This window comes from Danio rerio, chromosome 4 (assembly GCF_052040795.2).
Source record: "Danio rerio strain M-AB ecotype USA chromosome 4, GRCz13ab, whole genome shotgun sequence".
In the NCBI taxonomy this organism is placed as follows: Eukaryota; Metazoa; Chordata; class Actinopteri; order Cypriniformes; family Danionidae; genus Danio; species Danio rerio.
The window spans coordinates 39326380-39349059 of NC_141024.2; the positions used below are offsets into that span (position 1 = coordinate 39326380).

Below are 22680 nucleotides of genomic sequence, written 5' to 3' on the forward strand. Positions count from 1 at the left end.
ATGCTTGAAGGAGGAGGACTTGTTATCAAATACTACGACTGGATTCTGGCTGTATTAGATAAGGTGATGGTTGTAGTGGCAAATTCTAGTGTAAAATTATATTTTCAGCTCTGTTTGACGATCACTGATGTCCTACATGATCAATATGTGCAGCACCTCACACACTTAAACACGGCTATTGTCCACAACACAGTGCAACATTTTACCCAGCCCCACCTGTGCTAACACCTGCATTTAACATCAAAATCTTCATGTAAAAAAATATTAATATAAAAGAAAAAATGTTTGTAGTATGACAGTATCATGTCTTCAAATGTGTTTGTCTTTTCATATTTGTCTTTAATACATATTAAACATTGCTTATTACAGATCCCCTACAAAGTGAATAAATCCCCATTTACAAAATTATATGTTTAAGTTCAGGCCCTGTACACTACAAACAGTTTTTTGTGTGAACTTTTACTGCTGATTTGAGTACTCAATATATTCTAATAGAAAGAATAAACAGAAGGCATGTATATTGATGTCCTAAAAAGTTTTACAAGTTAAACAAGTAAAACACATGGGTATTTGTATAAAATTTTACTTAAAATCTAATTCTGAGATGAGCATCAAATGTTGATTTCACCTATTATTTTTTATAATGGTTAAAATTTTTATATGTCCAGATTTAATAAATCAAGGTCATATTTTCACGCTATGTTATTACATTAAATTGAACAACTTAATGTAGAATATAAGAAAAAATAGAGGTATAAACAACATATAAATATGTGTAGTATACTGTAGCATAACAGTCAATAGGTCAATAAATCTATAATAAGGCATACATAAAGAATAAGATGAGTAATACATGTACACGACTACATCAACGCATTAATATCATAGTATGTCAGAAAGAGCAGAGGAACTATCAGCAAAAGCATATGAGGCACCCCTCCCCTACACCCTGTGACACAACCTCCCATCCCCCACTTAATCAAGTTTAAACATTAACTTACATGCAACTCACACGACTCTCATTTAATCAAGTTTAAACATTACATGCAACTCACACGACTCTCATTTATTCATTCATTCATTTTGTTGTTGGCTTAGTTCCTTTATTAATCCGGGGTTGCCACAGCGGAATGAACCGCCAACTTATCCAGCAAGTTTTTATGCTGCGGATGCCCTTCCAGCCACAACCCATCTCTGGGAAACATCCACACACACACACTCATAGACTACGGAAAATTTAGCCTACCCAATTCACCTGTACCACATATCTTTGGACTGTTGGGGAAACCGGAGCACACCCACGTGAAGGCAGGAAGAAAATGCAAGCTCCACACAGAAACGCCAACTGAGCCATGGTTCGAACCTGCAACCCAGCAACCTTCTTGCTGTGAGGCGACAGCACTACCTACTTCGCCACTGCCTCGCCCCGACTCTCATTTAATCAAGTGTTAACATTAACTTAAATGCAACTCACACGACTCTCATTTAATCAAGTTTAAATATTACATGCAAAAAAATGCATAAAACAATTTACAGTACAATGTGTACAATAATGTAACGTTTAGCAGTGGCGGAGCTAGAATTTTTTACAGGGGGTGGCCACTGCTATTTTAGGGGGTCCACACACACAAAAGTGTTTAGAAAACTAAAATCCATTTCATTAGCAACATATAATTCGAAATATGAAAACATAATTATTTACTCATCATATACTCACTTAAAAGGTGTTTTGTCACAATTTGGTCCTCAGTAATATAGTATAACACACACAGTTTATATTTTCACTTTTTTTTCTCTTCAATATGGCATCTTGTCAAAAGTCAAATTTTGACCAGTTATATCAGGAAGCTGCCATTCTTACAAGGGAGTTTGAATGTAAAGCAGCAAATTCTGCACTTGTAGCAGCGACCAGGGAGGCTGAACAAGTTCTGCAAACGTTTAACCTTCCACCAGTATTTTTTTTTCAAGCAATTTTTTTTTTATACTATTTTAATAGCTTCATTGAATCTTAGTGTGTTAGTTGTTAATAGATATCAAAGTTCTTGCTTAACATCCTATATATGTCTTTTTAGTTAAATACACAGAAGACCAAACGTGCCTGCAGCACCCTTCCCAAACCAGTTTCATTTGTGGAGAGGGATCAGTTTGGTCATCTTGTGCCTAAATGGAGAAGGCAGAAATCTTCAAAGGCAAACATTTGCGATGGTTTGGCTATAATAAGTTTCAGCATATTGTGTATTATTGTAGTGGACACACACATATTTCTTATAATGTGTAGCACCATCATACATTTTCTGTAATGTATAATTTTATAAATCTCTAATTTTTTTAGCTACTGTGATCAATAGTGCAGGTATGTCCTTATCTTTGGAATCTGGGCAAAAAGACATTTATCATAGTGAGTAATGACACCAACAATTTTCAAAGTAACTAGCCGTGCATGGTTATTATTACTATTGTGTCATTTGCCCCATTGTTCTTGTTTGAAGGTCCATCACTGTCTGCTCACACTGTTTGGGCAGCAGCGGAAAACATTGGTAAGTATTTCCCTGTAATGGTCAGTCTAACCAACTGCCATGAACACTTAGGTTACATGTATTGTTTCCTAGTACAGAAACTCTTCATCAAGAAATTAAGGACCTGCTAGGTGACACTGATGACATTAAGTGTTCAATTCCGACTTCCTCAAACATATGGACAATTCGCGTTGAGCAGTCTAAAAAGTGGGCAGCTTTAAGGCTGGATTCTTCTTAATGTTGGATTCTTTATTGTCTGCTGAATATACAGAGATTAGGCAGTGCCAGCACTGCCTACTGAAGCAATCTGTTATTGGCTGTAAAGACTGCATTCCCAAGCAGCTATTATGTCCAGACTGTGATATTTTGCTCCACAAAAGAAAACTTCACAACCGTGAAACTGATGTGGAAGGATTTTTAAGGCCCATATCCCCAACTACTTTGATCAAGGTGGATAGCAGAGGACAAATTCTATTTGAAGAAAAAGGCATGTACTTTTTTTTCTTTTTATTCATAATCTTTAAACTTATTGTATGAATTTCTGTTATAATAATGATGCAGCAATGCTAATTACAGTAAAGTTTGAAATTTGTTTCCAGATGGCATTTTGCCCCTTGAGACACCTGAAGAAATTTGCAACTGTGCCACTGATTCCATTGTGGTGTCAGAGGGTAAAAAGGGAATTCTCATAGGAATTGATGGTAAGCTAAGAGCATTTAAAAACATTGTTTAATATTTCTATTATAAATGTATTATATATACTTTATTTCAATAGGTTGTTACAATGTCAGCTTGCCAGAATTCTCATGCTTAAAATGTAACGTGAGCAGAGCTACCAACATCCCACTGTTGATCCGCGCTGGATGCTGGCCTGCCACAGCAAGTTGTGAAACAATTTACAAAATAAAAGTCTTTGTGTCCTATGACCACAGGAAGCTGACTGCTCCTGGAATGTCCAAACAGCCCTTTACCAGTTTACTGGAACAGCAGACAGAGTTCTTTGGCCGAGTTTCTATTAAAACATTTAATTTCTTTCTCAGTTTTGGCATTGCAATATTTGCTTATGGGGTTTATGGTTTTTTTTTTTTTGTTTTTAAGGATGGAAAGATCTGTGCTGTTGCATTTCAAAGAAGCTATTTTGAGTGGAGATACTGTCAGTTTGTAATTGATCAGCTCTGTGGACTTAGAGTGTTCGACTGTCCAGCCTGTTCTCCATTTATGCTACAGTTAACCCTTACTGTAGATTATGCAGTAAATAACTGTAAAATAGCCAGTGTTTTGCTGTAATGAAAGGTAACAGTATTTTACAGTAAAAGGAGGATTTGTATGAAATTGTGTAGTGCAAAGAATAAATTACAGTAATTTACTTTATGTACCCATTACAGAAAGTTGCTGTGATAATAAATGATAAATTACTGTTCAACCATTAATGCCCTATCTACTCTGGGGGCTGTTCCAGAAAGCAGGTTATGTGACATACCCGGGTAAGTTTGAGAGTATGTAGGTGGATAACCTCAACTTTGGTTCCAAAATCGGAGGTAACTTCTGGGTATGTTAAGTAGCCATAGCAACTTACTCTCTGAAGATAACCTGCTCCGGAGCAGGTTATGTTCAGAGAGTAAGTTGCTATGTTTTAGAGTTTGTCTGTTTTAGAGAGTTTACTGAGCATTGCATGCTCTTTTGATGGGAATATTTATGGATATGGACACACAAATACAAGTTTTTTCGTTGTGAGAGGGTTATAAGTGCATAGTTTTTTTCATAACCAAATTCATAATGTCAATGTATTTAACAAACCTTTTTGAAATCAAATGTGACAAACCCCGGGTCTGCACTTACCATAAAAAACATTCAGTGCAGCTCTTTGTATTCGCGTCAGGGCATTTTAGGCAACTGTACAATGTGGCAGTAGGACCACCTGTACAGTATGCCTGGCACTGAACTGCTTTTTACACTTTCGTACAGTTCCTTGGTCATACATTACTGCGTATCATTATACAGAAGATTCAGAGCACGGAAATAGCGTAGTGGACAGTGCGTCGATAAAGAACAACGGAGCGCACAACGGAGTGAGTTCGAATCTCACATAAAGATTGTGTGTTTTTTCTCTCCTTCTGCACCCTCACATTTCTGTATAATATTATAAGTGGCAGCTTTGTCTTTTGTAGGAAAATATATCTATAATTAAAGATGTAGGACGTCGTTCTTATATATATACATTCACGCACACACACCTACATTTTTTAATATAATTTTTTTTCAGGGTTTCTAAATGCTATTGTGTGCATTAATTGCAGCCGATTTTAAAGCTCCATCAGTCACTAAAGGACACTGATAATATAAAATTTGTCCAAAGTATAAGTGTGCAGGTACAACTTAATTTTCTATCCTTAATCTTTTGGTGTTTCAACTATTAAACTCATTACTGCTTCCACTTACCAGCTCATCACACACCCCACCTCATCACTATATGTTGAGGCTAAATGGCTGATTTTTAGGAAATAATGATTCAAGTGTATAATACAAATATAGTAAAAAAAAACTATAAAGCAAATGTTGCTTAACACAATGTTTATTTTTATTATATTTGTATTATACAATAGAATCATAGGCACTACATTGTTACTTGCTGGAGGACAAAAGATACCCTTTTCTGCCTTATACGATGACACGTACCTGCAGCCTGACCCAGAGGAAATCTCAGTGACCCAAGCAGACAAAACAGATGGAAGAGTGCTAAAAAAAATATATAATTAGTCAAAAAACTATGTTTACTCAAATAGTTTGGTTTGTTCATTTCTTCATTTCCTGAAATAAAATGAATGATTTTGTACACTGCTTTACACAAGCACCTTTAAACGTGTAACATATTTTTCATATACATTTCTCACCTTAAGTTGATGCTCATGTGACTTTATATTTGAAGATGGACCTTATACAGCTACTTTAGAATTTAAATATGTAGATAAAAGATTTTGTGATCCAAGAGTAATATTCAAATATGGAAAAGTGCAGAAAATTCTTACACTGCTTGTTAGTTGAGGCAGAAGGAACTTCGTCTGCATGCAAAATAAAAAGAACCTAAAGCTACCTGACAACAATCACTTACAACAGTGACAGAGTGTGTGGTTTAAGTCAAAAACTCAACCACTGAAAAGCCTTTATTATAGGACACAGCAGTTAGACAGGCCTCTTTCTATTAGCTGCATGTCAGAAAGCATATTCTAGAGTGTTAAATAAAGAGCTCCAGTAATTAAATATTACCTTTTATAATAATGTTTCTGTCTTTAATGACTTTGGACAGAGTTCTAGCTCCAGAAAGATTACAATTTCTATAAGCCTTATTAGTCAATACACATATTGTGGCCTTAAGAAATTAATGGAAGGAAAATTAAATGCATGAATGGTTACACAACATACTCAAAAAGGATGTTAAAGAGTAGTTTAATTTATCATTACAATAAAATGGAGGGTGGCATGTGTAATTTAATCAATTAATAAATTTTCTTATTATTTATTTTTTATTTTCTTATCTATTTCTTATTCTATATTTCTTTCCTTCGTTGAAGCAGATGTGTAATCTCTGTGTTTAAAACATCCAGCTTCGCCTCTGTGAAGTGCGTTGCCCTTTTTTTCTTACCGTGACTTTCTATGGTGACTCGTGAATTCGGCGATCTACTGAAAATGCCTTCAGGTGTGTGCCGTGCACGCGCATTAACCCGCGGTTATCTTCAGGAGGTTGATTTAACTAACTCTTGTCACCTGTTTTGGAACCAACATACTCGCGGTAAGCAGGTTTTGGGTAAATCAACCGAGAGTTTAGGTTTTAGCAGATGGTAAGTTAACCCAGCTTTCTGGAATACCCCCCAGATGCTTCATCTTGCTATATATATATATATATATATATATATATATATATATATATATATATATATATATATATGGACGAGATGCATTTAAAGGCAAAAATATTCACTCAGAGCAAAGAAATTATCACAATAATTCTTATAACATTGTTTACTTTTTATATAATTAATCTAATTTGCCTAGTTTAAACTATAGTTAAGCTTTTAAATTGCACTTTAATCTGAATATTAGTATTTTGCTAAATAACTAGTTAAAATGTGTTAGTTAAAATATATATCTTAAACAGCACGTACATACATTTTTACTGAGACTCAATGAGTTTGTCAGGAAAATTTCAAATGAAGTAAGTAAAAGTGGCATTAACAGTATAGTATAAAGGCTTTCCTAAATAAATACGTAGTATAAATCAGGTTACTTGTTGTGTTTTTTATTATTACTGCAGGTTTGGCACCATGGGTGTCAAACTCCTGGAGGGCCGCAGCCCAGCAGAATTTAGTTCCAGCCCTTCTTCAACCTTTAGATTTAGTTTGATCAGGTGTGTTTAATTAGGGTTAAAGCTTAACTGCACTGTTACCCTGTATTTAGTCGTGGCCAAAAGTTTTGAGAATTACATAAATATTGGAAATTGGAAAAGTTGCTGCTTAAGTTTTTATATTAGCAATTTGCATACACTCCAGAACATTATGAAGAGTTATCAGATGAATTGCATACTCCTTTGCCATGAAAATGAACTTAATCCTGAAAAAAAAACTTTCCACGGCATTTCATTGCTGTCATTAAAGGACCTGCTGAGATCATTTCAGTAATTGTCTTGTTAACTCAGGTGAGAATGTTGACGAGCACAAGGCTGGAGATCATTATGTCAGGCTGATTGGGTTAGAATGGCAGACTTGACATGTTAAAAGGAGGGTGATGCTTGAAATCTTTGTTCTTCCATTGTTAACCATGGTGACCTGCAAAGAAGGAATTAGAGGGGTGTGGAGGGGACATGGAGGGCTGTGGGGGGAGAGGGAGAGATGTGGGAGTGATATAGAAGGGTGAGGGGGAGAAATGGAAAGGTCAAGGTTGGAAATGGAGATGTGTGTGGGAGACATGGCAGGTGTCAGTCCATTTGATAACATGGCAGTTTTGTTTAGAATTTCCTGAAATGATAACATTTATTATAAGTAAGTTTCATACAAATATTTGAAATCCCAATCTTAACGTGTCTATTTAATTTATATATAAGACAGAATGTAATATATAAATCATAACAATAAGACAGACAGCACTACAAACAAATCTGACAGAAATGTAAACTTTAATGGTAAAGATCTGTTACTTAAAAAAAAGTTTTTTTTAGTGTTTGCTTTTGAGTTAAGGCCAGTGTAAAGGAATAGTCCCAAAAAGTGAGTAAGCTAACAGATTGTACAATTACTAAAGGCAGAACACAAAAGTCTAGATATCACAGAATGAAATGGGCTCAAATCACGTGTATAAAATGCTTTAGAGCTGCTTCCTAGGTTAACTTTTAAAGTAAACAAACAAATAATCAAGACGATGATTCACGCTGTTAATTATCATTTGTAATTATCACATAATGTAACAAAACACTTTTTTTAACCAGTATTTCATCAGAGGACAATCACTACACAAACTGTGGAACGTCCTACTATGCCATGGTCCTGTAGTGTACCTCCCAAATTGCTATATAAGGGAGATAGCGAGAGAAAATCTCAATTGCCATCTCATCCAGACCAGCAAATGCAACCAAGTCCTGTGAAAGAAATAAAATATAAGGTCTGTAATGGATTTTTTTTTTTTTTTTTAATAAATGGGTACACAAGTGAAATGATTATTAACCCAAAAAGGCTGCGTGACTTTGAATGTCCTCTTCATAATTGTCCCATCTGGGTATGTGAATTGTAATGTGACTCCATCAGCCGACTCAACAAGTGCAGATATATTTACATCTGGCAATCCTCTATTGCCTTTTTAAAGAGTAGAGTTTTTAGTTATACACAGAAAACAGTAATGATCTAGATACAGTCAAGTTAAACATACTTTTCTACAATTTTCTGCTGTTGCATTTGCTGTCTCCTTCTTTCCTGATGCATTTGAAAATGTAAAAATGAAAAGGTGAGCCACCGGGTAGTATTTAGATAAATGTAAAATGTTAATTGATTGTACAATCGAAGTCAAAATTATTAGCCCAAATCACATTATTTGGATTTTTCACAGTATTTCCAATAAGCAATATTTATTTATTTTTTTGTCTAGAGAACAAGCTATTATTATAAATTGACTTGAGTAATTACCCTTACTTGCCTAATTAACATATTTAAGCCTTTAAATGTCACTTTAAGCTGAATACTGATATCTTAATAACATCAAGTCAAATATTATATGCTGTCATCACGTCAAACATTTGAAAAATTACTTATTACAACATAAAATATTAAAACTTATAGAACTTACTAAAATATTATGATTAGTAATGTGTTGAGAAAAATCTCTCCATTAAACAGAAATTGGGAAACAATATTAAATGATTAAAATATAACAGGGGGGCTAATAATTTTGACTTCAACTGTATACATTAGAATAATCAATGCTTTGATTATGATACTTACCCTTGCTCGATCTGTTTCCAAAGAGAGATTGTACTCTATCTTGTTCCTGCCTTAGTGCCCTCCATGCCCTCAAGTCCTGCACAAATGTATTATTTACAAGAAAAAGGTTAATTACAACATATAATATTGTCTTTAAAGATCTTTAACTGTTTTCAAGCCAGATTATTACCCAAGCAGTTATACTGTGTGCTTTGGATTTATTTTAATATAACTTCTAAATCTACTGCAAACCTAATCAACTTACTTAGATTTACTGATAATTTTTAAAAGCCTTAATTATTTTAAAGCATGCTGGCCAAAAAAAAAAAAGTCACCTCTAAAAAACTGACATGCATATTCCATGTAGTATCTTAAAATTGAAAATAGTATATTTACATTGTTATTTGGCAGTTTACTGTCATCCACAGCAACATCTGCAATCTGAAAAAGTACAAAATCTTGTTATTTGGAATCACAGCTTTGCATTCTGAAAAACTGTCACATGTAAATCATACATTGGTTCTTTAAGTCTTAAGATGTAACACTTAAAACAATTACTTTGTCATCCTCAGGTAAATTTTCAACTTCAGCCGGCTCCAGAACCTGAAAACAATAAGAGGACATCATGTTGAATGCAGAAATATTCTCACATGTAAATCATACATTAATTTCTTTCAGAATAATAAAACACAGCAATTGAAAACTTTCAACAATTGAAAACATTGTCAGTGTCAGATAAATTTTCCTCAGCAGCTGGCTCCAAAACCTGAAAAAGTACCCCAAAAACGTAACTAGGAATACTGTCTTGCATACACAAAAACTGTAATTGATCGTTTTCAGTATTCTGGACTTGAACACTTGAGAAATTTACAGTATACTGCGCTGCCTAGTTGGCTCCAAAATCTGAAAAAGGCCAAAATGCTGCCTAAGTGTCAGAATGAAATTGCATACACATCTACATTTTACTATTTAATTACCACATCACATTGTCGACAACATAAGCAAGTGGCATACATTCAAATTTGTTTGTCTATAATGATATGTTGAACCAACTGTTCATCTGGTTATTTAAAAGAGAAAGAGCTAAATATTCATACCTTGGGTCGAATGTACACAGCTGATCTTGATTGCCTTAGCTCCTGGCAGGCCTTAATTGTGGCAGGGCAAATTGTGGAGAGCTGTAACGGTATAACTTCTTAGTGCCTGTTCATTTGGCACAGTGTAAATTCCCTGTCCTGCAGCTGTGGGAATTCATCTCTAATTGTTTTCATGAATTCCTCCTCTGCCATTGTCTATGCTACAACCAACACTTTCTGTGTTACCCCAGCTGCAAATGATGGAAAAATGTTTAGCAAAAAAACATAAATATTTGTTTTGTATGTCCTGCACACTAACTGAATCTGGTCTAGTTAAACTAACTTCATCCTATTTCATTTATTTGTAAAAGGCATGTGTGCTCCTCAGATTAATTATAAACAAGGTCATGTGACAGAATCAATGTCTAGTAAGTAAATGTATGAAAATATATATATAAGTCTATAATATGTGGAGACCAGTCTGTGGAAATCATGATTATCCAGAGATTCTGCCTTGAACCCCCCACAACACCTAACTGCCTAACACAATGGATAATACCTACTTCATTACACAATCGCATAATCAGAAAAACAGCACATCTCTGATTTAAACAATATTATTAACAATGTTGTTTGATAAAAACGGTTCAAAATGTTAAATTAAAACTGCACTTATGCCTTGGTATATATAGCAAGTCCTCTTCATTGGGAATTAATCCAATTCTGATCCTAACAAGACAAACTCTCTGAGATCGCTGTCTTGTAAATGTTTGCTGCCCTCTTTGGAACATCCTTAGTCTTACTCAGCACAAAAGTGACTCACAAAATAAATAACTGGCCAAAACTGGTTTCTGACAGTTTGCACAAATCATTAAATGAATATATTTGATTTAGGAAAGGGTTAACTGAACTAAACTGATCCGTGAAAGTTTTCAAAAAAACAAAAAAGCAGTGACTCGAAGGGATAACTGACCAAAACTGATTTGTGAATGATTTCATAAATAATTGAAGTGGTGTACATGGGTCCGGACTGGGTTGAATGGTTAAAACTGATCGGTTAGGTTTACCACAAACAACACAAGTGGTGTACATGGGTCAGGGAAAAGTTAACCCACAAAACTGCATCCAAGAATCTATTATAGATTATTTTCTTAATCCAAATATTGTTTGGAACCAGCTTTTGGAAGAACTACCATAATATAAATATACCCGAATATAGACCCGAGTCTTCATTGAGGCCATCTTCCAGCATAAACCACGGCGAATGAAGTTCTGCACAAGACTTTTGGCCAGCGGAGAAATTAAAATGGTCGTGCCCAACTGAGTCTGGTTCTCTCAAGGTTTTTTTTCTTAACTCCCATCAGGTGAAGTTTTTTTTCCCTCTCCGCTGTCGCCACTGTCTCGCATGGTTCAGGATTGGTAGAGCTACGCATCGATGAATTTGCTCTTCAGTGTTTGAACTCTCAGTAATGATTAAATCACACTGAACTGAGCTAAACTGAACTGAACTGAACTTAAACACTAAAACCTGAACCACACTGTTCCAGTTACTATGACCATTTATGTGAAGCTGCTTTGACACAATCTACATTGTAAAAGCGCTATACAAATAAAGCTGAATTGAATTGAATTGAATTAAATAAGGCAGAACATAGAAAAATAATGAAACTGACTAAAATGATTTGTGAACCGCAGTTAAGATAGTTTGTGATTTCATTCAGATTTAATTTGCCTATAAATACAAAGTGCGCCGCCATGCAATATGGAATGCTGTTGCATATTCTTTATGATTTGTGAATTGTGATGAAGTTTTTTGAAAAAGGAAATTCATTGTATAATTATATTATATGCAAGCGTCTATATACCTTGTTTCTTTAAAGTGGACTTAGCTGTTCACATATCATATCTTTTACACGCAAGTTCATAATTTCCTATGGAGGCGCGCAATTTGCCCTCTCATATTGGGAGCAACGTGCTCTTGTATATTTCAGAAACTACAATAGACAATTTTCAAAGGCCTGTTCATACTGTCTCTATATGCCAGGGGCCAGGCCAGAAATGAATGGACTTGGTGAAACAGGGTGGACCGCTTAAACTAAGTGTAGTAAGTTTCTTATATGTATGATCTCTGATAACATATAACTGAGTGACATTTTTGAGTATCCAACCCTTGTTTTGCAAAAATGAATTGCAGAAATGTGTTGAGAATCTGAAATAATTCACTTTGTAACAAGGCTAATAGAAAACTCACATCGTTATTTAGCAATAAATATATAAATATAAGCATAACATATTCTGATACTGAATTTATTTGTTCTTTATTAAGCTAGAAAGAATAAAAAGACAATGAAAATATGACAAGATCTAGGTGTTTATTGCTTTATCGTGTTGTTTGGTAAACGTACTGGCAACCACACACAGTGAGCATTGACTAGCTTGAGATGTGTGAGATTTGTGAAGAGTTTCATTGCAAAACGAGATATCCATTTTGAGAAATCTTGGTTATTTGACTTTATTATTTAAGATATCAACAGTAAAGTTCGTTCACAATTTTTATACATTAAACCAGGGGTGTCCAAACTTTTTGGGCGGAGGGCCAGATGCAAAAAAAAAAAAAAAAGCTTTTCCCGGGCGAAATTTTACATATATATATATATATATATATATATATATATATATATATATATATATATATATATATATATCTGTGTGTGTGTTATGGAATTATTTTAATTCGTCGTCCAACTGTGTTTCTAGAAAGACTTGTGGTTTTAAAATCTTGAATCTTCTCTGGGCAAATTACAGTTGCAACACTTATCAGAAACTTAAATTCTCCTTTACTAAAGGGTTTGCTGTTCTGTGCGATTAGCTTATCTCATAACTAGCCAGCGTAGAATTTTCTTGCACTTTATTATTACGAAAAAAACTGCTGTTGTTGAGCTGACAGGGCAGCTGCTATTTCTTTTACTTTTTGATCTCGTTTGGCACCAGTATAAAAGCCTGATGTTTTGTTCCCCTTCGGTTGGGGAACTTCAGTGCCATGAAATGGGAGGATTCGGATCAGAAGCCGCTTGTCTGGAGAGTATTGAACGGGCCAATGAATGAAATTAATTGGCAGCGTAAGCTTGCGCAGGTGTGCGGCATCTGCAATTATCTCAGCATATAAGCACACCTGAAGCCAGCAGACGCCATCCTTTTCGCTTCAGATCCTTTCTGAGTGAGTCGATGAGGGTTCCTCTTGCTGATCAGCACTTCAGAGCGAACGAGTGTGTCTCCCGGTCCAGAGATAATCCGCCGCCCACGGGCTCGCGGACCTCTCGCTCCTCACGGCGCTCCATCCAAGCTTCGGGTAGTGGGAGTGATCCGTCTAACCAGATGGTAGCTCTCACACTCGCTGACACCGGAGATCAGATGTCCTCCGCGGCATCAGAGGGTGGGCTTTCACTGTCCGACTAAGATCCGGACCCGCTCGTCCCCTCCGGGCAGGTGAGCGCTGTCAAATCGGATCCTGAAGGTGACATGTTAGCCGTGCTTTCCCGGGCTGCTTCGGCCGTGGGGTTGGAGATGGTTTATCCCCCAGCTCCGCGGCTGGACCGACTAGATGGGTGCTACGTGGAGGACCAGAAGGCGAAGCCTTTGAAGCCTCTCGTCCCCTTCTTCCCGGAAGTGCACAGTAGGCTCACGCAGTCTTGGAGGGCACCTTTCTCTGCCCGTGCTGCGTGTGCCTCCGCCCTCACTGCCCTTGACGGCGGAGCTGCCAGGGGGTATGAGGCGATCCCGTCAGTGGAGCGCGCTATCGCGGTCAATCTTTGTCCGCGCGGCGCCTCTACATGGCGGGGTTTGCCCCGCCTCCCGTCCAAAGCCTGTAGGTTGTATGCCTCCCTCGGAGCCAGAGCTTATAAGGCTGCGGGCCAGGCTGCTTCTGCTTTGCACGCGATGGCCACCTACCAGCGCTACCAAGCGCAGGCGCTGGCCGAGCTGCACGAGGGCGGGTCCAACCCAAGCTTATTACATGAGCTGCGCACCGCGACCGACTATGCTCTTCGGACTACGAAGTCCGCCGCGTGTGCGCTGGGGAGGACGATGTCCACACTTGTGGTTAAACCTGGCCGATATGCGCGATGTTGACAAAGTTCGCTTTCTTGACTCGCCCATATCCCAGGCTGGCCTGTTCGGCGACACCGTCGGTGAATTCACCCAGGAATTCAAGGCGGTGAAAGAGCAGTCGGATGCGATGGGCAATGTCATCTATCGGCGTGGCCGTAAGCCCGCTCCGCCCGCCGAGCCATCCACCTCCGCTGTTCCTCGCCGAGGGCGCCCGCCAACGAGTGCTGCCCCGCCTCCGGCCAAGCGGGCGCGGCGTACACCTCGAAAGCAGGCAGCCCCTCCTGCCCAGGGCGCCGTTAAGTCCGATAAATGGACCGCGAAGCGTCCCTGAGACAGGCCATCCGGAGAAGAGGTAACTTGCTCTTTCCCCGCTGGAGGGCGGGGCCCCGATAACAACGGTACTTTTCAGTGCCACCAAAACATCAGTAAAGAGCACTTTTTCCCTTCCCCGGATGTGACTGCACGAGTTCTGCCAGTCCGGGACGCGCTGCCTTCCGGCTCGCAGACTCTACGTGCTTCGCCAGTGGCTCACGAGCGCTGGGGGGACGGTCTCCCTTCCCTCAGCCCTCCAGCCCCCTCTCCGGAGTTAGGGTGTGGAGCCAGAGCGAATCGCTCTCCTCCAGCTCTTCCGCGGGACCCTCGTGCTTCCCGGATCAGCACACCCACTCCGCGCTGCCCCACCGCTGGTACGTCAGCGATTGTAGCGATGACTCCATTAGCGAGGGCTCTGCCTGCCTGGTTAGCGCGGGCCAGCCCCTCGCGGTGGCTCATACGCACAATCAGACTCGGTTACGCGATTCAGTTCGCGAAACGGCCCCCCAAGTTTACGGGCGTGTATTTCTCCAGGGTCAACCCCCTGTCTGCCCCTGTCTTGCGAGAGGAGATTGCTGCCCTCCTGGCGAAGGGTGCAATCGAGCCGGTTCCTCCAGCCGAGATGGAGAGTGGGTTTTACAGCCCATACTTCATCGTACCCAAAAAATGCGGTGGGTCACGGCCAATCCTAGATCTGCGCGTTTTGAACCGCTGTCTGCACAGGCTGCCGTTCAGAATGCTCACGCAGAGGCGCATTCTCCAATGCGTTCGTCCTCAGGATTGGTTTGCAGCCATAGACCTGAAGGACGCGTATTTCCATGTCTCCATTCTTCCACGCCACCGCCAATTTCTGCGGTTTGCGTTCGAGGGTCGAGCGTGGCAGTACAAGGTCCTCCCCTTCGGGCTCTCTCTGTCTTCGCGGGTCTTCATCAAACTCGCGGAGGGTGCCCTAGCGCCCCTTCGGCTCGCGGGCATTCGCATACTCAATTGTCTCGACGACTGGCTGATTTTAGCCCACTCGCGGGAGCAATTGATTATGCAAAGGGACAAGGTGCTTCAGCATCTCCGCCTACTGGGGATTCAGGTCAACCGAGAAAAGAGCAAACTCGCCCCCGTGCAGAGGATTTCTTTTCTCGGGATGGAGCTGGACTCGATCACCATGGTAGCGCACCTCTCCGAGGAACGCGCTCGCCTGTTGCTGAACTGTCTGAGGGAGCTCGACAGCAAACTAGTGGTCCCACTGAAGTTCTTTCAGAGGCTCCTGGGGCATATGGCATCCACAGCCGCCGTCACGCCGCTCGGGTTGCTCCATATGAGACCACTTCAGCACTGGCTTCACGATCGGGTCCCCAGACGCGCATGGCACGCGGGCACACACCGGGTCTCGGTTACTGCGCTGTGTCGCCGCGCCCTCAGCCTTTGGAACGACCCCTCGTTCCTACAGGCCGGTGTGCCTCTAGGACAGGCGTCCAGCCATGTTGTTGTTTCAACAGACGCTTCCAACACGGGTTGGGGGGCCGTGTGTCGCGGGCATGCGGCTGCGGGCCTCTGGAAGGGTGCCCAGCTGCATTGGCATATCAATCGCCTAGAGCTGTTGGCAGTGTTCCTCGCTCTCCACCGCTTTTTACCGGTGCTGGAGCAGCAACACGTGCTGGTCAGGACGGACAGTATGGCGGCGGCGTATATCAACCGCATGGGGGGTATGCGCTCTCGCCGCATGTCTCAGCTCGCCCGCCGTCTGCTCCTCTGGAGTCACCCGCGGCTGAAATCGCTGCGCGCCATTCACGTCCCAGGCACGCTCAATCGTGCAGCCGATGCACTCTCACGACAGCTGTTACGCCCTGGAGAATGGAGACTCCACCCCGAGTCTGTTCAGCTGATATGGGCACGATTCGGGGAGGCCCAGATCGATCTGTTTGCTTCCCTCGAGAGCGCTCACTGCCAGTTGTTTTTTTTCCCTGACCGAGGGCTCTCTCGGGACGGATGCACTGGCCCACAGCTGGCCTCGGGGCATGCGCAATTATGCGTTTCCCCCAGTGAGCCTGCTCGCGCAGTTTCTGTGCAAGGTCAGGGAGGACGAGGAACAGGTTCTGCTAGTTGCGCCCCTTTGGCCCAACCGGACCTGGATATCAGAGCTCTCACTCCTCGCGACGGCCCTCCCCTGGCGGATCCCTTTGAGAGAGGACCTACTCTCTCAGGGACAGGGCACCATCTGGCACCCTTGCCCCGATCTTTGGAACCTCCACGTGTGGTCCCTAGACGCGAGGAAGACTTAGGTAACCTACCGACTGCGGTGGTTAATACCATCACTCAGGCTAGAGCCCCCTCCACGAGGCGCGCCTACGCCCTGAAGTGGAGTCTATTCACTGAATGGTGTGTCTCTCGCAGAGAAGACCCCCGAAATTGCCAGATTAGTGTTGTGCTCTCTTTCCTTTAAGAGAAGTTGGACAGCAGGCTGTCGCCCTCCACTCTCAAGGTTTACGTGGCCGCCATCTCCGCTTATCATAGCGCCGTAGCTGGCGGCACCGTGGGAAAGCATAACCTGGTCATCCAGTTCCTTAGGGGTGCTAGGCGAATTAATCCATCTCGCCCCCCTCTCATGCCCTCTTGGGATCTCGCCCTCGTTCTCACGAGTCTGCGATCCGATCCCTTTGAGCCACTCGAATCAGTATCTCTAAGATTTCTGTCCCTGAAGACAGCTCTGCTGGTTGCGTTGGCCTCCATCAAGAGGGTCGGGGACCTGGAGGCATTTTCGGTCAGTGACTCGTGCCTGGAAATCGGGCCGGATTACTCTCACGTCATCCTGAGACCCCGCCCCGGTTATGTGCCCAAGGTTCCTACCACCCCCTTTAGAGATCAGGTAGTGAACCTGCAAGCGCTGCCCCCGGAGGAGGCAGACACAGCCCTTTCTTTACTTTGTCCAGTTCGCGCTCTGCGCATTTATGTGGACCGTACTCAGAATTTTAGATCATCTGAGCAGCTCTTTGTCTGTTATGGCGGTCGGCAGCAGGGAAGTGCCGTATCGAAACAAAAATTATCCCACTGGATTGTGGATGCCATTTCACTCGCTTATTCGAGTCGAGGTCAGCCGTGTCCCCCGGGAGTACGTGCACACTCCACTCGGAGCGTTGCATCCTCTTGGGCGCGTGCACGCGGCGCCTCTCTAACAGACATCTGTAGAGCTGCGGGCTGGGCGACACCCAACACATTTGCAAGGTTTTACAATCTGCGAGTGGAGCCGGTTTCCTCAAGGGTATTAGGTAACCCTTTGGTGATTGAGGAGACAACTCGGTAGGGTGTTGAAACACGCTTGCTGCGCCATTCTCCTTAACACGGAGGTACGTGCGCCTTTTTATCTGTCAGTAAAGTTCCCCATCAGGTGAGCCCTGCAGATTCCTCCGTGGCCCCCAGCACTGACTCAGCGGAGGAGTCACTTGCTGGCCCACTACGTTGTAGGTCTGCCCGCTGGTCAGCCCGCGTTTTGGGTATAGGTGCCTGCTATGCGTGATCCCCACTAGGCGATCCCATATGCTTATTCCGCCACGGTTAAGTCCCCCCCTGGGCGGACCCGTGTCTTCCCTCTCTGCTAACCACTCTTTTGCTATGCGTAGTCCCCCTTTTTTAGGGCTAGTCCATATGTAAATTCTGCCATCTATCCCCCCCTTGGGTAACGGATGGCCTCCGCAGCGTCCTCCCTATCGGGATTGCACGCTTCCCAACGTACTGTCGTATTCCTAGAATTATCTAGACGCTCACGACTTCCCAAAAAATATATCTAAATCCGTAAAACTTCTGTTGAAGTAGGATAAATTAGGGCCAGGGACACGTTGGAGGACCGCGCCCCCCATGATGTGGGTGCGTCACGCTTGCTTGAATATATCCTCATCGGGGGTGTTGGTAAGGTGCAGTCATTATGGCGCTTTCCATACTTCTCCCATTTCATGGCACTGAAGTTCCCCAACCGAAGGGGAACGTTCGAGGTTACGGAAGTAACCCTTCGTTCCCCGAGGAGGGGAACGGAAGTGCCATACTCCGTCGCCATAATGACTGTCCCTTAGCTGTTTGAAAGTCTCTTCAGCTTAAAAGGATGGCGTCTGCTGGCTTCAGGTGTGCTTATATGCTGAGATAATTGCAGATGCCGCACACCTGCGCAAGCTTACGTTGCCAATTAATTTCATTCATTGGCCCGTTCAATACTCTCCAGACAAGCGGCTTCTGATCCGAATCCTCCCATTTCATGGCACTTCCGTTCCCCTCCTCGGGGAACGAAGGGTTACTTCCGTAACCTCGAACGTTTCATAATTTGCCTGAAATTGCACAAAAATGAAATTTCCTGCTTTCACTGTTAATTTTCCTTTTTCTTGGTTGTGCCATGGCTCGCCAAAACGTCATTATCAATTATGTTTCCTTCAGTTTGTTCGGTTCATTTTACTTCAAAACAGGAACTGCTGCCTAATTGAAGGCATGTGATAGCGACAACCAATTGTTTTTTATTGAATTACATTCATTTTTGTAAAGCGGGCCAGATTCTATTAATATTTAAAAAAGGTCTCGCGGGCTGCCACAAAACTGATTGCGGGCCGCAGATGACCCACGGGCCGTAGTTTGGACAACCCTGCATTAAACTATTACTTGAGCTCAGTGAAGGCCAGGAACACAATATTTTCAAATCCAGGATATATTCTACTATTGTAATACCATTAAGAAAAGCTAGTGAATCAATGTTTTGTTTGATAAGTAAGATTAAGTTAGTTTGATAAACGACTTGTAGCTTGTTACAGAAAGAGTGAAGGCTCCTTCCACCCCGCTGCTGAAAACCAAACCTGAATGTTCAGAGAGGTCAGAGCTGCGGTGTCACAGTTCTTGCCTCTGTTGCACAGATCGCCTCGCCATGTCATATTTATTGAATTATTTCACTATAATATAATATAATATAATATAATACAATATAATATAATATAATACAATACAATATAATCATCATCATCAGGGCCTGACCAGCCACTGTGGCTATAGTTGCATTTCCAGTCACAATTTCACGCAAGGAAAAGGGAGTGTGCACACGTTTTAAACAGTCGCACGCATCACAACAGCTTTTGGCACAAGTGATCATCCTCTCATTCGGTATTCACAGAAATTATTTAAAGAATAAATTTACAAAGGACACTTGGAAATGTAGCCTTGCAGACAGGTATCTTGTGAGGGGGAGGAGCGCAGGAAAAAAGGCAGTTTTTCAATGTAACCCCTGGCCTTCTTCCTGACATCAGCGGAGACTGACAGACACAGGATTATTATCTTGGTTTACTTTTGTAGTGTTTTTATACATTTTTGTGAAGTTGAAGGCTACATCTTCATCTAATACTTTGTCGGCATGACAGACCAACATTACTCGCATTACTGAGCAAACTCAGAGCACTTGACCGGCGATGACTCACTTCCCAGGGGCTGCTAAGCTCGCGCAGCAACCTGAACATTCTATATCCGTTATATCGCACTTTGTAAAGACACTGGTCTGGCAGATATCGCGTTTTGTGAAAAAATAAATTTTGTAGTAGGCCTAAAATGTACGTTCAAAAAATTAAGCAACTGGAATAAGTATAGCATGTCGCGATCGTCGATGATGAGAGTGCAATAGCATATGAAGATGTGTGAAGGTGCTGTAGTGCTGTCCCATATCTTGGGGGTAAATTTTGAAGCCCTTTCCTTCACATTCTGTTTGAAGGGGTAGGGGTATAAAAACAGAATTGGGCCTTTATAGTGCTGTGATGATGATGATTGACAGGTGTGTGTCTAATTAGACTCAGGTGAGGAGAGAGAAAGCAGGCAGAAGAGGAATGGTGCGTTCACACCAGACGCGGAACACGCGTCAAGTGTGAGTGATTTACATGTTAAGTCAATGCAAACACGCGAATAGACATCCTGCGGCGCGATACGTGCAAATGCCGCTGAGCGAATGAAGCGAATGGCGTGGTGCGAATAGCGCGATACACGCAAGGTGATTTGAGCGTTTTGTGCGTTTGACGCATGAAAAATGGAAAATCACGAAAAATCATGAAAAATGAAAAAATGCCGAAAAATCATGAGAAATGAAAAAATCACGAAAAATCATGAAAATTGGAAAAATCAAGAAAGTCATGAAAAAATCATGAAAAATCTTGAAAAATGCCGAAAAATCATGAAATATGGAAAATCTTGAAAAATCACAAAAAATCATGAAAAATGAAAAAATCTTGAAAAATCACGAAAATGAAAAAATCTTGAAAATCACGAAAAATCATGAAAAATGGAAAAATCTTGAAAAATCACAAAAAACCATGAAAAATGATAAAATCTTGAAAAATCACCAAAATTAATGAAAAATGAATAAATCTCGAAAACCCTTGAAAATCTTGGAAAATCTCCAAAAATCATGAAAAATTAAAAAAATCATGAAAAATGGAAAAAATCACAAAAAATTAAAAAATCTTGAAAAATCACCAAAAATCAAGAAAAATGAATTTTTTTTCAAAAATCACTAAAAATCATGAAAAAAGAAAAAATCTTGAAAAATCATGAAAATGAAAAAATCACCAAAAATCATGAAAAAAATCTGTACAGACAGTACAAAATACAGATAGTGCAAGTACAACAACAGTGCAAAATACAGTGCAAATAAAATGACAATGTGAAATTGACAGCGATATGTACAATGTATAGGTGTCCACATAGTTGTAGGCAGTGTTGTTTCAAGTATGGATTGGCTAAAGGTCAGTGCATGCTACATATCGATGGTGTGCAGTGAGGGTATGGAAGAGTCTGTGTGTTGTGTATTAAGTGTTCATCAGCCTGATAGTCTGAGGGAAGAAACTTTCCTTTAGCCGGCTGGTGCGTGACCGGATGCTGTGGAACCATCTGCCTGAGGGTAGCAGACGGCTTTGTCTGTATAATTGTACATGTTAGACTAATTTAGATTAGAAGTACGCTAAATGTTCATTAACTAAAGTCACAGCAAAAGGTGCTACAATTAATGTAAAAAGGCCAAAGAACCACTGTTTTTTTTCTTTTGTGACAGCCGTAGGGCTCGTCCTGGATTTGAACCTGGGACCTCTCACACCCTAAGCGAGAATCATACCCCTAGACCAACGAGCCCTGAAGAAGTACCCTGCAGTCCAAAAAAAATTCTGTGAAACCGGTCCAATCTACTTTTTGTTCATGTTGTTTTTGTTACGTGCGTCAGCAACTCCCTGGATGCATATTACAGTTCAGAAGTAGTAAAAAACAGCCCAGTGGCCTAATGGATAAGGCACCAGCCTTCGAAGCTGGGGATTGTGGGTTCAAGTCCCACCTGGGTTTCCTTTGATTCAGTTCCTTTTAAGATTGCTGTGCAGCACAATCCAGTGTGACCTTCAAAAAGCTAGGTTCATACCCTTAGGTCAAAAAGACATGACAATGGAAAACTCTTCAGAGAAGCTGTTTTGTCATTAGGTGTACAAACCAGATCGTCTGAATGCAATATGGTATAGGGATCCTTAAGTGCTGTGTTACAAGAACTTCCTGAGTCATACAACAGATATGGCAAATGCTAGTATTGGCCCAGTGGCCTAATGGATAAGGCATCACTCTTTGAAGTTGGGGATTGTTGATTCAAGTCCTGTTTGGGTTGTGTTTGTTGGGTTACATTTAAGTTGTGTGAAAAAATCCTGACTTGTCTACTCAAAGCTTAGGTGTGATGATCTGAGGGCAATAGTTAGCTTCGAATTCTCAGACTTGCTGCACACTTCAATTAAGATTCATCCAATCTTGCTTGAATCTCACTGTCATGTTACAAACCTAAAAGGTTCCGCTAAGCTCTGGGAATGGAGATCTTGACTTCAAATACCCCATGGCTCTCAATTGACGGTCTCATGTTAGGTGGATGATGATGAAATGCAAGCAAGAAAATAGCTGCAGAAAGGTTGTGATTTCAAGTTAATGAGTGGCCTTGACTGGAATTCGAAACTCTCAAGACCAGTCACACTATACACTAGAACCATAGCCCAGAACCGATGAGACACGAATGTGAATGATTGCAAAAAGAAAATGTTTGGCCATTAGTTCTTATTTGACAGAATGAAAACTGTCATTGAGATCCTAAAGTGATTAGTCATGTGGCCCAGTGGCCTAATGGATAAGGCATCAGCCTCCGGAGCTGGGGATTGTGGGTTGGGTCGTTTTTATAAATCTCCCTTCAAC

The 22680-nt window shown here is 41.2% G+C and overlaps 1 long non-coding RNA gene, 1 other non-coding gene and 1 pseudogene across 2 annotated transcripts; 2 read left to right on the forward strand and 1 right to left on the reverse strand.

Moving 5' to 3' along the window:
- Positions 1–3869, forward strand: LOC148680397 (uncharacterized; annotated as a pseudogene).
- A 3652-nt stretch (positions 3870–7521) lies between these two features.
- On the reverse strand, positions 7522–12648 carry LOC148680398 (uncharacterized). Its single transcript, XR_015943006.1, has 3 exons — positions 10072–12648; positions 9371–9577; positions 7522–9071 (listed from the first exon to the last, which is right to left on the reverse strand). It is a non-coding gene; the product is annotated as an uncharacterized LOC148680398 (long non-coding RNA).
- A 9080-nt stretch (positions 12649–21728) lies between these two features.
- trnar-ucg (transfer RNA arginine (anticodon UCG)) lies at positions 21729–21801 on the forward strand. Its single transcript has one exon. It is a non-coding gene; the product is annotated as a tRNA-Arg (tRNA).
- Positions 21802–22680: the final 879 nt, after the last annotated feature.